General features: G+C 47.9%; 1 protein-coding gene across 8 annotated transcripts in view; it reads right to left on the bottom strand.

Annotated features, from left to right (window-relative positions):
• Positions 1-15871, bottom strand: part of ZHX2 (zinc fingers and homeoboxes 2) — a 195815-nt gene that overhangs the window by 97109 nt on the left and 82835 nt on the right. For 5 of the 8 annotated variants that reach the window (XM_009455850.5, XM_063816536.1, XM_519932.8 and 2 more), the window contains one exon: positions 14861-14923. The gene's annotated coding sequence lies outside the window, so the exon portion shown is untranslated. Of the gene's footprint in view, positions 1-4721; positions 4877-14860; positions 14924-15871 lie in introns of all 8 variants that reach the window. The other 3 variants (XM_063816537.1, XM_063816538.1, XM_054656985.2) reach the window with 1 other exon arrangement.

Here is a 15871-nt window from a genome sequence, read left to right as displayed (position 1 = left end):
GAGATCAACTGAACCCTGTAGACTTTCATGCTAAATAAGTGTTTCTTCTTGTTCACCACTGAGGTTTGTGGGCAGTTGTCATGAAGCACTATTGTAGCAATAAATAGCTGATATACATACACACACAAACACACACATGTATTTTTAAATGTAACATACCATGGCTTTGACTGTATTTTGCTACACTGTTCAAGCCTTCCTTTCTTTGCCTCTATCTTTGCTTTTGGAGGTACTGGCAAGAAATGTTTTTATTTTATACACACACACACACAGAACTTTTACCGACATTCTCATATTAGTCCACCCAGTGAAATCCTGATAGGAGGGAACGGAAATCTCTACAAGCTTTGCTCTCCCACTTATGTCTCACTCTTCCTCTTCCAATCTATTTATTTTAAATAAAAATCCAACGTATATTTTAAATAAATAGGTCATATTTGTTTAAGACAAGCTCCCACTTGGTACCAAGAATCTGCCTATTGAAGAGTCAATCAAACCAGATCGTGCTTCCTTCTCCAAATGCAGCCCATAGTTCCCCTCCTCCAGGTCTTAGCTCCCCCAAGTCCTCCTTCTTAGAATTCCTCTTCCACTTTCCAGTCCCATCCTCTCAGTCCATGAAAATGCATCAGCCTTCAAGTCACCTGCAGCCACTTCCCCGGGACAGGCCTCCCCAGCGAGGTCCCCGTGTTCCTGGAGTACCACCATTTGTGTGCTTTTTGTGATACTGTAGTTCGTGTTTTGATGAGGCAGCAAATCCAGATGAAGCTGGATTCAAATCCCCTCTTCCCAGCCTCAGGACCTAGGACAAGTTCTGCAAACCCACAGAGCCTCAGTTTCCTCATTTGCAAGGTGAGGATAACAATGATGATATAGTACCTATCTCACAGGGTTGCCTATGAAGATTAAATGATGTAGCACAACTCCAACACTTCACATAGTGCCTGGGATGGAGTAAGCACTTACTACATGTTAGCCATTATTATAATTGTATGCATGGTACCATGGGAACTTGCAGTCCTAGCTAGCATTTATTTACTGCTTACCATGTGCCCACTGTCTTAAGTATTTTAAGTACTGTTCTAGTGCTTCTTATGTGTTTATTTCATTTTAAACCTCATGGCAATAGTTAAGGTAGATAGTGTTATTATCCCCAATTTGTGGATGAGAAAATTGAGGCACAGAGAGGTTAAGTAAGTTACCCAAGGTCACACAGCTAATAGGTCACCCACTGCCATTGCCATCGTCTCTCCACTTTACTATAGTTATTCACTCATCTTTGCCATTGGGGATCTCGGATGTGTCCTTAATTTTTGCTTTCAAGTGCTTAACACAGTGCCTGGCACATAAACCCACCAACATACTGATGGAGGTTACCATAGAGTGGCCTATATATCCTTAGTCTTTTCTCTCTTGACATTCACCCCCCTTGAGGGCAGAGGCTTGGGTCCCCCAATCCCTGCAACTGCTTGTTGCTGAATTGACTGGGTGGGACAGATGGCTCCTTGCAGAGGAAAGATGGGCTTCTTCTCACCCTGGTGCACACAGGCAAGGGCTCTCTACACTCAGTCTTACAATCCAACTCGATTCAAGACGGGAAGCAAACAAGGCTTTCAGCAGCCTCAGGCGAGCAGGGGTGAAATTAGCAGATCGGTGTACAAAGGAGTGTTTAATAATGCTATCACGCTACCCCGTCCTCGTGGAGCCGTTGTGACATTCTGCATTAAAAAAGTGACAACCCTCAATTGCTGCTTGTAACCAAGGCCTGGCATCACGTTGGCTCCCAGCCTCCAGAACACTTGCATTTTCTGGCAACAAATGGCATCCAGGGATCAGGGGAAACTGATGGCTTCATGCAAAAATGTCCTGACGGACCCTCTAAGCCCTTTGTAGTTCAGCTGCTCTTCTGCTTGTCTGTCAGGAGCATAATTTTCATTTAATATTAAGGAGCTGTTTGTTAAAATAATATTGTCATGGTAACGGGGTAAGGGGAGGGGGTGCTGAAATAGTCTGGTGCTGCCCGAATTGCAGCATATTAATCAAGTACTTGGTACTATTTAATGAGCTTCCCTCTGTGCTTCCTGGCAACAATGAATTTGGAGGACCCAGGCACTTGGGGTTTGCCCCGGTTGTCAGTGTCAAAGATGTGGGCTCTTATGAGTTCCTGGTGCTGTGTTGTGATGGATGGATGGAGGGAGGGAGGGATCAAGGGAGGGGTGAATGGATGGGATGGATGGATGATTGGGTAGGTGGGTGGAGGGATGGAGGGATGGGTGGGTGGATGGGTAGGTGGATGGATGGATGGGTGGGTGGAGGGATGGATGGATGAATGAGATGGATGGATGGATGCCAAAACCCAAATTATAGATGTCTGTGTCAGAGTTGTTTTGAAAGCTCTTCTATTTTTCAGTTGCCCTTTTACAGTGGAAATGAATTTTGCCAGAGAATTAGGGAAAAGGGGTCAGGGAAGAAAACAAGGGAAGGCAAAGATTTATCTTGCCTGAAGGGAGAGCTGATGGCAATGATAGGGAGGCAATGTAGAAAAATTCAGAGTCAGGCTGCCTACGTTCCAATCCTGGTTCTGTCCCATCTCACTGTGTAACCACGGGCGGGGGACCCGCTCCCCCAGGCAGCTTCTGTTTCCACATGTGTAAAAGGGGGCTCATAGGCATGCTTATCGCAGAGGATTGTTGAGGGGATTAAAGCAGATGATGCTCAGTAAATTCCAACTACCACGTCTACTACTACCGCACCTGCTGTTGCTACCGGCGCTGCTGCTGTTGCTAAAAATCTTATGAAAGTCACCACTGTGGGAAGGCCCCAAGGTGCTTTCATGACCCAAAGGTCCAGTTGAGTCCTGATCATCTAGTACAGCACCCAACCCCAGGTGTGGTTGACACTACTGCCTGTGTTCTTTCTGAGGTCAGCAAACTTTTTCAGTCCAGGGCCAGACAGTAAATATCTTAGGCTTTGTGGGCCACATGCAACCTCGGTTGCATATTGTTCTTCTTTGTTTTGTTTTTTACAACCCTTTAAAAATACAATACCATTCTTAGCCCACAGGCCACACAGAGACAGGCATAGTTGGCTGGTCCCTGCCCTGCTGCCTTCTGAGAAAAGACAGGAGAAAAGGAAGGAAAAGTAAAAAGATATATATATATATATATATATATATATATATATATATATATATATATATGAGTTTTCCTTCCTCTAAAAGCAGGTTGAAGATAAGCATAAAAAAGAGAAATCTGGATCCAGGAATTTGTTTGACTTTAAAAATAAAAATAAAACCAGCCATGGTGATTCACTATAGCCTTGTCTGCTCATTTTACAGTCAAGGAAAGGGAGGCATACAGAGGTGGGGTGACCTGCCCAAGGTCACGTTGCTAGTAAGGGATAGAGCTGGGACATAAACCCAGGTGGTCTGGCACCTGAGAACATCCCCACTGCCCCATGCCCCGCTGCTAATGTAGAAAAGAATCTCCATTTTCTTCTATTCTGAATCTCCTGACACCCTCTATCAGCTGACTGTCTAGGAGCTCAGACTTTATGGTCTGGCAGAACTATGATCTACTGTTTACTGGGTCTGTGGATATTATCTTGGAGATAATTGACTTTTAGGTGCCTCTGTTTTCTCAGTGGTAAAATAGGGATGTTTACTGTACCTCTTGGTGGTTATGGAGATTCAATGGCCAGGCACGGTGGCTCACTCCTGTAATCCCAGCACTTTGGGAGGCCGAGGTGGGCGGATCACTTGAGGTCAGCAGTTCGAGACCAGCCTGGCCATCGTGGTGAAACCCCGTCTCTACTAAAAATACAAAATTAGCTGGGCATGGTGGTGCATGCCTGTAATCCCAGTTACTCAGGAAGCTGAGGCAGGAGAATTGCTTGAACCCCAGGAGGCGGAAGTTGCAGTAAGCTGAGATTGTGCACTCCAGCTGAGATTGGCACTCCAGTCTGGGTGCCAAGAGCAAAACTCTTGTCAAGGACTTAGCAAATGGTATTGAGTGAGTGCTGGATGAATATTAGAACTGATGATTATAACAATGCTGTGGTAGGCAGAGTAATGGACCCCCAAAGATGCCTGTGCCCTAATCCCTGGAACCTGTGAATATTTTATGTTAAATGGCAAAGAGGAATGAATATTGCAGATGGAGGTAGTCAGTGATCTCAACACATGGTTCACAGTCAGTTACAGATTCAACTCCTTGTCTACTCTTTCCCCCTTCTCAGAACTGCACTTGACTAGTCTAAAACGGACAAGATTGCAGATGGAATTAAGGTTGCTAATCATCTGACCTTAGGATAAACAGATTATTCTGGATTATCAGGGTAGGCACAAGGTAATCATAAGAGTCCTTTAAAGATGTAGGAAGCCAATGAACGTCAGAGTCTGAGAAACTGCATGTTCTCATGTTCTGCAGCATGAGAAAAACTCAACCATCCATTGCTGGCTTGGAAGATGGAAGGGGGCCCTGAGCTAAGCAATTCGGGAGGCCTCTAGAAGCTGGGAAGCAAGAAGATGGATTCTCCCTGAGACCTTCCAGGAAGGAGTACACTTTGTCAATACTTTGTCACCTTCAGCTCAGTGAGACCCATTTCGGCCTATGACCTCTAGTATCATAAGATAATAAACTGGTAAGCCTAAGTTTGTGGGAATATGTTATAGCAGCCATTAGATCAAATACATTGTTGTCTGCAATATAAACCAGAGAACTCACCAGAGTGGGAGCATCACCTGAAGCAAAGATGGCGTCCTGCACCGGCCGCAGGATGAGGGGCCCTTCTCTGCATGCCCGCTCTGACACTGCTCAACCAGTGACCATCTACTGAGTGCTGCACAGGGGCCAGGTATGGACAGGCACCAGCTCAGGGGCTGCAGGGGAGTGGAGAGAAGTGGAAGCATACAGAGGACACTGCCCAAGCCCCCGGGGGAGATGACACTTCTGCACGTGGGGTTAGTATGCTACAGAGGGGGACCTGCATGTGGAATATCACTTCTGTGGAAATATTCCACTGCCTAGCCTTCACTCTCACATGTGTTCTGGACCACAAAGGCCAGCTCCAGGTTCAGTGCTCCCCACTGAGTCTGCTCTGAGAATTACCGCCCCGGTCACTCCTTTTTCTTAACGACTAGGCTTTTAAGGCAGTGCAGGACTTACATATGGTAATTTGGCTTTGGTTTCTTCCCTCTCCCCAATTTCCTCACCACCCATTCTTGGTCCATGTGGTCCCACAATGGCCGGTGGGAGTGCGTGACACAGGCCTGGCCAGTTGGCACCGTGCACCCTTTGGCTCCAGCAGTTGGCTTGGGGATAGACAGGTGACCTGAGTTTCTCAATTCCAGGGCATTTGCTGGGAGCACTGTGGAAGCACAGCCTTCTTTCTACGGGGGTTGCTGAGAAAAGCTGCTGGCTGTCGGTGGGGGAAACCTGTCTGAGTAAATCCCACACAGAAGAAAGCTGAGCCGAGAGATGGAGAGACACGACGCCTGCAGACATTGCTTAGATCCAGCTGGGCGCAAAGCCAGGCCAGCTCAGACTTTTCAATTACACGAACGAACCGCCTTTTTGTTTTACACTTATGTCAATTTGAATTGGATTTCCATCTTGTAACCAAAAGTCTGACTAATATAATCAAATACCAACTTAAGTATTGGTATCTACGAGTTATAGGTGTTTTCATTTCCTTGGCCAAGAAACTTTGAGCTCTGAAATATCACGGAACGGGGGGTTAGGCCAGGGCACTTAGGGCAAAGTTTTAGCTGGACTACAGAGAAGGATGAAGTGGCCTCTCTCACTTCTTTCTTCATCTCTTTGGTTTAGCTTAGCCACACTGAGTCCACTCCTAATAGTGGAGGAAGAGGCAAAGGAAGCCTCTTATGCTATTGAATGGGGCCTGGTTTGAACTTGCCCCTGAATCTGTAGATGGACCAAATGCCTACAACGGGGTTTTCATATCTAGTTCATGAGGGCAAAGTGAATTTCACACGAGTGGCACATGGGGCAGTTGTAGCTCTGTGAACTGATGGAGCTACCGCTTTGGATCCTGCATCTTAAATGCTGATGCTGCCTCAGGGTTCTGTCTTCAGCCCAGCAGTCTTCTATCTCTGAGCTGTCCCTGAGTGAGTTCAGTCACCCCATAGGTTCACCTGTCACCTCCATCAGCTGTCTGTGCATCTTTTTTCTTCGCCCGCAGACCTGAAGGATGCGGCACATTCCCATTGGTCATGGTGATACCTGCCTATGCTGATTTTTCATAGGACAGCAGGACTGCAGGGGCCAGGGTCAGGGTTATGGTGCAGTTGGGTAGGATGATACGCTTTGAAAAGAACCCGGGTGATGCCCATTTCCTCCTCCTTAGGAACACATCTATAGGTTGGTAATCACCAGCCTGTATGTACTATTGATTCCCAATACATCTATCCCTTCCTGAGCTTGTTTCTGTGCTCCAGGCCCATGTCGGACAGCTCTGGGATGATAAACACTAATCCTAAAATCAGTTTCAATGCTAGTACTAATGTAATGGAAACTCACACTTAGGAGCACTCCCTCTGTACCAGACATAGTTTTTTTTTTTTGCCCTGAGAAAGGAATTTATTTATTATATTTAAAGGGCATATATATATATAATATATATATATATTATATATATAATATATATTATATATATTATATATATATAATATATATTATATATATATAATATATATATTTTTATACTTTAAGTTCTAGGGTACATGTGCACAATGTGCAGGTTTGTTACATATGTATACATGTGCCATGTTGGTGTGCTGTAGCCATTAACTCGTCATTTACATTAGGTATATCTCCTAATGCTATCCCTCCCCACTCCCCCCACCCCACAACAGGCCCCGGTGTGTGATGTTCCCCTTCCTGTGTCCAAGTGTTCTCATTGTTCAATTCCCACCTATGAGTGAGAACATGCAGTGTTTGGTTTTTTGTCCTTGCGATAGTTTGCTGAGAATGATGGTTTCCAGCTTCATCCATGTCCCTACAAAGGACATGAACTCATCATTTTTTATGGCTGCTTAGTATTCCATGATGTATATGTGCCACATTTTCTTAATCCAGTCTATCATTGATGGACATTTGGGTTGGTTCCAAGTACCAGACATAGTTCTTAACACTGTACATGTGCTGATCCTAAAAGCCTTCTCAGGTAGGTAATAATCACTACACAATCCTCATTATGCAGATAAGGAAACTGAGGCTCAGGAAAGTTAAACGATCTCTCCAAGGTTACACAGCTAGTGCTTGGCTGGGCCAGGATATGAATTGAAGCCACGTGGACTCCTGAGCCTACCTGTTAACTGCTACTCCATGCTGCTCCCCGTCCTGCCCGCTCCACCAGTTCATCAAATGCAACGCTTCCAGAGCCTTTGACACCACCTGCCACTTTTTCTGCTTTTGTCCACTACTTGGTTAACAAGATCAGTCTCTTAGATTCTCAAGCCAGGAACCTGAGGCTCTCTCTGGACCTGTCCTTTCTCACTTTCTATCTTCACATGCAGTCCATTCTTTCTCTGAATTGGTGCTCTGGAGTGAGTTCCCCACTCCATTTCTGCTGTGACTGGCTCAGTTGAGAGGGTCACTCCCTCTCTCTGGGGCCATCGGAACAGCCACCATCTCCTCACTGCTTCCTTGTCTTTGACTTCTCCTACCTGCAGTGCCATCTGCACTCTGACCAGTTCATCTTTCTCTTTTTTTTTTTTTTTTTTTTTTGAGACAGAGACTTGCTCTGTCACCCAGGCTGGAGTGCAGTGGTAGGATCTTGGCTCACTGCAACCTCTGCTTCCTGAGTTCAAGCAATTCTCATGTCTCAGCCTCTCAAATAGCTGGGATTACAGGCACCTGTCACTACGCCCAGCTATTTTTTTTTATTTTTTATTTTTAGTGGAGAAGGGGTTTCACCTTGTTGGCCAGGCTGGTCTTGAACTCCTGACCTCAGATGATCCACCCGCCTTGGCCTCCCAAAGTGCGGGGATTACAGGCGTGAGCTACCGTGCCTGGCACCAGCTCACCTTTCTAAGCCCAAGGTTGCATCATATCACTCCCTTGGTTAAAAACCTCTGAAAGCCGCTCATTGCTTCCTGCAAACAGCTCCATCCTGAGCACGGCACCTGAGAGCCTCTGCAGTCTGCCTCATTGACCTTGCCCATCTCAATTGCCATGTGCTCCCCCATGAGGCTCTACCTGCTCCAGCAACCTCAGACTCCCCAAAGCCTCCAAACGTCCAAGCTTTGTCCACCTCTGCCACCTCTGCCCAGGTTTCCCCTCCTTCAGGGTCTAATTGAAAGCCTCCCTGAACCCACAGGCAGAATGAAAGACTTTGAATCTGTGGGTAGGAAACTTACCATCTTGCTGAGGTCAATCCAGTGATCAATGACATACTGACTTCTGTGTTCATTTACTTATTAATTTTGTTTTTACTAACACTTTTACTCTGTGGTGGACACTACCCCAAGCACCTTCCACAGACTCATTTAGTCATCCTAACTACCGTATGAGGGAACCCATTTTATAGATGAGGAAGGCACAGCACATGGAAGTTAGATAACTCATCCAGAATCACAGGACTAGCAAAGGTGGAGCTGAGATTCTAACTGAGGAGCAGTCTGGCTCCAAAGCGCACACTCTCGATGGCTCTGCAATATTGCCTCACATTGGATGTGTCAACTGTAAGATACACAGATGCTCTGAGAGGAGACCAGAGCCTCAGAGGAGGCTGCAGGACCTGCATGGAGTTCTGATGCCCCTGCCTGGGCCTCCCGGCGACAGCTCCCTGAGGGAGCCTGTGTTGGCCATGCACTCTCATCTCAAGGCCTTCTCTCCAGCCCCACGGTGTCCCCCAGCTCCATCCTCAGGCGGGAAGAGTCTGAGGCTGGATAAGAATGAAGAGAGGTACTTGGGAAGCTGAGGCAGGAGAATCGTTTGAATCCAGGAGGTGGAGGTTGCAGTGAGCCGAGATCGCGGCACTGCACTCCAGCCTGGGCGACAAAAGCGAAACTTTGTCTCAAAAAACAAACAAAAAAAACCCAAAAAAGGATGAGGAGAGGGATACACCACAGGGCAGCCACACTACGGAGAATGGGAGGGTGGGATAGGGTTACATTCCTCCTTCTGCCCTGCGCATGGAGCCTTGGAAGACCACTGGCCACCCTTTCTCCTGGGAAGGAGGTAGGTAGCTCCTCAGGTAAGGGCAGAGCACAGGCTGCGGAGAAGTTCTGCTCTAGGCCTCAGGGGAGAGGACAAGAGAGAAGAGGAGGGTTGTGCAGCCCAGCTCACCAGGTTGCAGGCCAGAGAGGACTGGGGGCTGATGCTCAAGGTGGCTGGAATAAAGGTGCACTTGTCTGTTGTCTGCCTTAGAGCCCCAGCTCTCACTCAATAACCCAGGAGTCCTAATGAGTCTCAGCTTCTGTGATCAGGGGTGCTGCTCCTCCAGCCATGCAGGTCCCTCTCCCTGCTTCGCATAGATTTCATTAGTCTTGATTTTTCTTCTTTTCCAATATAGGGTCTCACTGTTGCCCAGGCTGAAGTGCAGTGGTGTGATCGTAGCTCAGGGCAACCTTGATCTTCTTGTCTCATGCAATCCTCCTGCCTCAGCCTCCTGACCATAGGTGAGCCCTGCCATGACTGGCTATTTTTTTTTTTTTTTTTTTTTGAGACGGAGTCTTGCTCTGCCGCCCAGGCTGGAGTGCAGTGGCGCGATCTTGGCTCACTGTAAGCTCCGCCTCCTGGGTTCTCGCCATTCTCCTGCCTCAGCCTCCCAAGTAGCTGGGACTACAGGTGCCCGCCACCATGCCCGGCTAATTTTTTGTATTTTTAGTAGAGACGGGGTTTCACCGTGTTTGTCTGGCTATTTTTTAAAGCATATTTTGTAGAGACAGGGTCTCCCTATGCTGCCCAGGCTGGTCTCAAACTCTTGGGTTCAGGTGATCTTCCCGTCTCAGCCTCCCAAAGTGCTGAGATTATAGGTGTGAGCCTCTGTGCCCGGCCTTGATTTTTCTTTTTTTAAGTGTTAACTTAATCTTTCTCCTGAAGATTCTCAGAGACTAAAGATGAAAGAAGATTTTCATTGCAAACTTCTTACCCGTTATTAACAAGTAAAGCCCATCCTTCTGACACATGGTTGGTGTCAGTTTGGCATTAGATCACCCTTCCTGTCCTAAATCTCCCGACAATGGGAATGGAATTCAGGTGTGGACACTTGCTGTGTTGAAGGAAAGATGTGGAATAGCCGAATCACCGTATGACTCAGTCTGTACTAGAGAAACCCGCTAAAAGGCTCAATCGTGTCACAAAGACATTCGTCCACATGCATGTCAGGACCCTTGGAGCTATTCCACCCAGAAGACCAGAGCAGAGGAACTCAGGCTGAAGAATTAAGTGGACATTTCCCATTGAAGGATCATCAGCAATAAAAAGGAAGAGCCTCTGAAAAACTAACAGGAGTCATTTGAAAAGTATGATGCTATTTTAAAAAAATCTATCTGTAACATCATTTCTTGAACATATTGCAAGAAAAAAGCTATGCTTTCAGTGTGAAGATAGATGGGAGGTGGTACGGGGGAAAAGAAATAGCATTTCTTGACCATCTTTTGTGAGCGAGTTTGCACGCTACGTCTCTTCCACATTTTATCTCATTTACTCTCCCAAATAACCCTGTGAGATGTATTATTTCCCCATTTTACAGATCAGGAAACTCAGGGGAAACCTAGTTCTGGACTATTTTGTCTCATTTTCTGCATATAACTCTGGAAAAACAGCTTATTCCCAGCTAGTACAAAGTTTCTCTAATTCAAATTCCCTGGCAATTTGAAATAGAAGCAAAGCTGCCCATTGAATGTTTTTCTATTCAAAAAACACACTGCTTCTGTTAGAGTTTCAGTGGTATTTATTCCTAAGCATGCAAAGAGAGTAAGTGGCCTAAAAGTACAGGTCAGGTGCATTCAGCCATGTGGTCAGACCTGCTAAGCACAGGTCCTGTGGCTCCTGCGTTAGCACCAGTTGGTGAGCTGGGCTGAGCTGAGTCTGTGGACTGAATGGTAAGAAGGCTCACCTGCCTGCAGGAAACACCCTGGGCTGAAGACTTTTCACTCACTTGGGTTGCTCCTAAAGTGGTCCGGATTAATGAGGTTTGACTACTCCTTGTCCCTCTGATATAAAACAAGGTTGCTGATATAAGACCACAAAGTAGGATGCAGGAAGGTAGACTTAGAAATTGTTTTGTCTAGGGGCTGGGTGCAGTAGCTCATGCCTGTAACCCCAGCACCTTGGGAGGCTGGGGTGGGCGGATCACTTGAGGTCCAGGGGTTCGAGACCAGCCTGGCCAACATGGTGAAACCCTGTCTCTACTAAAAATACAAAAAAAAAAAAAAAAATAGCTGGGCATGGTGGCAGGCACCTGTAATCCCAGCTACTTGGGAAGCTGAGGCAAGAGAATTGTTCAAGCCCAGGAGATGGAGGTTGCAGTGAGCTGAGATCGTGTCACCACACTCCAGCCTGGGTGGCAGAGCGAGACTCTGTCTCAAAAATAAAAAATAAAAAATAAAGAAATTATTTTGTCTAGAGATGCCAAAAAGTGGCAGGAATGCTACAGTTCTTCTTGCCTCCTCAGCAGACATCAGTAATCCACTGCAGCATACTCTTTCCTGGATATGCCTCGACACACTTCTCAGCATAGTGCCCCTGGCAGCCATGACCAATTGATCCCCTCATGTCATCCGTCTTCCCACCCAAATTGGAAGTGAGGCTGTGGCCACCTGGCAGATGTCAGGGGGGTTGATGGGAAAAGGAATTTAGAATAGTTTTAGATCCCCTAGGCACAGGCGCTGTGTTTGTGTCATATACAATTTTGGCTTACATTACAATCCTGCTATCCACTAAGGTCTGGGTGAGATGGGGTGAGGGAGCCAAAGGCAGGGCACTAAGCAAGCTCATTCTGTAACTCCAGGTCTACCACTCACATAAGAAATGTAAACCTGACAAGTGTTTCAGGCGAATGCAATTTTTATCTGAAATATGCTCCAAATCCTGGGGTGGGGGAGAGTGCCTTTTGCAAAGTGAATTATCACTATGGGAATCTGGTGACACGCTGTTTGTCTTCCAGCCATGGAGACAGCCAGACCTCACTGGGGAAGGAACAGGGAACTGTGTGGCTTGAGACCACACTACCCAAGCTGGGGTCCTAAATGATTCTCCATCTGTATCAATGGAATCTTTCTTTTGTGCTGGTGTTTCTCAGTCTTCACGACTACTTCCAGGAGGGAAGGAGGATAGTAAGGGTGTCCCCATTCACTGGGAAAAAGGGGTGCTCTGAGAGGTCACACCACTCTCCAGGAGGCCCACAGCTAGGAATAAATAGCAGAGCCACCTCCGCTTTCAACCAGGAGGGACCAGAGGGAGCCAGGAGGAAAAACAGTGCCACCCTGACAGCCTTCCACAGCATCTCCAGCTTAGAGGATGTGCTAACCGGTGGGGATTGCTTCCTTGACCCTGCCCTGCAGCTATGCCAGGGCTTCTGACTCCCAGCCCAGTGCTGTGTCCTCCAACCTACACTACTTTTTCCTGTCCCATCACTGGGTCTTAACCTGGGTTCATGTCTCACATCCAGAATAAGAATAAGGATTAATATTTATTGAGCACTTACTATATCCCAGCAGCTTCATGTGAATTAACTCATTAAATCGAACTATCACTATCTCCATCTTAGGAGGAGACTGACGCTTGAGGCCCCACAGCTAGTGGAAGGGCTGGGATGGGAATCTGGCATTCTGACTCCAGGGGCCATTCTCTGAACCACAGACATTGCCTCCCTGGGCTGCCTCCTCATCACTATATTTGACAATAATTTACTGAGCACCTACTACGTGCCAGGTTCTATGAATGCAAGCACACAGCACCTGTCCTCAAAGCTCAAGTCCTGCTTAAAGACTTGCTAAGTTGGCCAGGCGCGGTGGCTCACGCCTGTAATCCCAGCACTTTGGAAGGCTGAGGCGGGCGGATCATGAGGTCAGGAGATCAAGACCATCCTGGCTAACATGGTGAAACCCCATCTCTACTAAAAATACAAAAAATTAGCTGGGTGGTGGTGGGCACCTGTAGTTCCAGCTACTCGGGAGGCTGAGGCAGGAGAATGGCATGAACCCGGGAGGCGGAACTTGCAGTGAGCAGAGATCGCGCCACTGCACTCCAGCCTGGGCGACAGAGCAAGACTCTGTCTCAAAAAAAAAAAAAAAAAAAAGACTTGCCAAGTCACAGTTCAGTCCTCTCCTCTCCCTCCTTTCCCCAGCCCCCCGACAGCAAACAGGGCTCAGCTGAATATACAGCCTGTGCACAACCACTGTCAAACTCGATTCTCATCCAGGCTGTCAGTTTCTTAAAGAAAAACACCATCTCTGGCCTCCCACAGAGCCCTGCCCTCAGGGGCCCTTGGTAAATATTTACTGTTGCAGCTGACCCAGACCCCAGGGGAAGAAGACCCAGTTACAAAGCACAAAGGAACCCGTGTGCTCATTATTCAGACCCTCCCAAGAGCAACGGGTGTCCCTCCTGCGTAACTTCCCCATTTGTGTCTGGAGTGCAATTTTTCTCACGCTCAGTGGGCCAGGTTTTGGCCACTGGAGTATGTGTTACTGCCCCTGCCCAAGAGCCCACGATTCCAGGTGAAGCTGAAGCCAAGCCACCTGCCTGGACCACACCCGCTTTTGCCTTCTCTGGGGCCCTGGGGAGTGGGGGGGTGGGTGAGTCTTGCCACCTGTTCCCCCATGCCTTTTCCTCTTGTCTATGTGGTCTGGATCTTGGGCCGAGTCCCTTGATGACATGACTAGCCAGTAACTCTTTTGGTGGTTCTGGCATGAGATAGGCTCCCCAGAGCCTCTGAGCAAAACTCTCATCATGCTTTGAGAGTTGCCCCCTGGACCACATACAGCAGGTGTTTGGGCTCATGTCTATGATATGTGCATTGTCTGGCATTAGCTCAGGTACAGCCAGCCAATGGGCAACAACGTAGGAGAGACCTGAGGGTCATTTCATCTGGTGGCTTCCAAACAGTTTTACAGGAGAACCTGCACCTAAAACGGAGGCAATGCTGAGCATTTGCAGGCACGAGTTCAAAAGCTTCCCTCATTCAGACTTTCCCTACACTCCCTCCCTCCTCCCACTGCCTGTCCCTCACAGCATTCTAGATCACCAGGGAACAGGGTCTGTAAAACATTGCACTCTCCGCTTCGAAGTGTCCCACAGACATTTCTCCAGCCTCTGCTTGAATTCTGCCAGCAACAGGGAACTCACTCTACTTCCCAAGTTTCCTATTGCACTCTTGCATAGCTCTTCTGTTAGGAATGTTTCCTTAGGTGGAGTCAACAGCCGCCCACCTCTGCCCTGCTCATGACAGTTTTTCAAATGTGCGAAGGTGGCTTTCCTGCCTCACTTTAGCACTGTCTCCTCAGGGCCATGGTTTCCCAAATGGTGTGAGCCAGATAGCTCCCTCTCTGCTCTAAGAATATCTCCCTAGCCCTGGCTAGAGGTTTACTGGAAACACTTCTGAGCACATGCCCTCTGGATGGTGAGTCTGGGCTGCTGTCATCAGAGCAGAGGGAGGACAGTTCAGCTACCTGCAGGCTCCAGTGCTCCTGGGGAGGCATTGGCAGGAACCCAGTGGATTCCAAGGGACTCACACCTAGATTCTGGGCCCTGTGCTGTTTCCAGGCACACGTGCATGGAAATACAGTTTCAGAGCTTCCAGAGCTCAGCTGCCCCTGCCCCTCCCATCCCTCTCCTTTCCCTTGTTGAAATCCAGCCTAGGCCCCACAACTGCCAAACGCGACAGTACTCACCGGTCCCGTGTTGCTCACATCCTGGGAATCTTTTTATTCCAAAAGCAGTCGGTACATCCAGACCTACAGGGGACAGAAACTCAGTATCAAAAGCAGGGCAGAGCAATTGGGTGTCCATCTCTTTTCTAGCAGGATGGAGTCAATGGGGGACTGGGATGGAGGTGGGGAAGATGAATGAAAAGGAAATGGTGAGGACTGAGCCGCTCATTAAACCAACCTCAAAATCTCTGGGCTTTGTGGCGATTCTGAGAAAGAAAAAAAGAAAAAAAAAAAAAAAAGACCCTAGCCCTGGATGAGTCAGCAGCTTGTGGAGAAGCAGGCTTTCTAGAAGAGCGAAATGAAAGGCAAAATCGGCGGGTGTAGGGGTGCGGGAGGCCTCTCTTTAACCTCACTCAGAGTCCCCTTGAGTCTTCCTGGCAGCGGCCCTTCATGGTTGCATTTTGGTGAGGGCGAAGGGGGAAAGCTCTGTGCTCAGGCCTCAAGTCGAAAAGATACTGCAGTCCTTAAAACAAAAGCCCCCAAAGCGTATTTATATCCTGGGAGACTCCTGCCAAGCGAACCCCGTGTGCTTTGAAAATTCCTCGGGAGAGCTGTAGCCGCAAGAAAAAGGCATGTGCCCGGTTCTGAGGATGTGTTCACAGCACGGCAAGTTGGGGCCTGAGCCCTAGAGGTTTAACCACGCAGGGCAGAGGCCACCTGCGGCGCACATGTGCACGGAGCAGCCACCGAGCCAGGGAGCTGCCGCGGAGGGCACACCGTTCTCACTCCCCACGCCCAGCCCGCCTTGAAAGCCAAACTTGTTTTTTCTTGTTTCCCTGAGAATTCTGAGGTGGGCAGAGCTTTCTCTTTTCATCCATTCCTGTTTTCAAAGGAGAAGCTTTTGGCTGGGGGAAAGAAAACTTTCAGGTGGCAGATCTGTTGACTGAGTACTTACCACGCGCCAGGCCCCTCGCACACCTGACCTGGGGTATTACTATTCAAGGGTGCAATCGTACCGGCTGGGAGCTTGCT

This window comes from Pan troglodytes, chromosome 7 (assembly GCF_028858775.2).
Source record: "Pan troglodytes isolate AG18354 chromosome 7, NHGRI_mPanTro3-v2.0_pri, whole genome shotgun sequence".
NCBI classification, from domain to species: domain Eukaryota; kingdom Metazoa; phylum Chordata; class Mammalia; order Primates; family Hominidae; genus Pan; species Pan troglodytes.
This window is presented reverse-complemented; position numbering and strand designations above follow the sequence as displayed.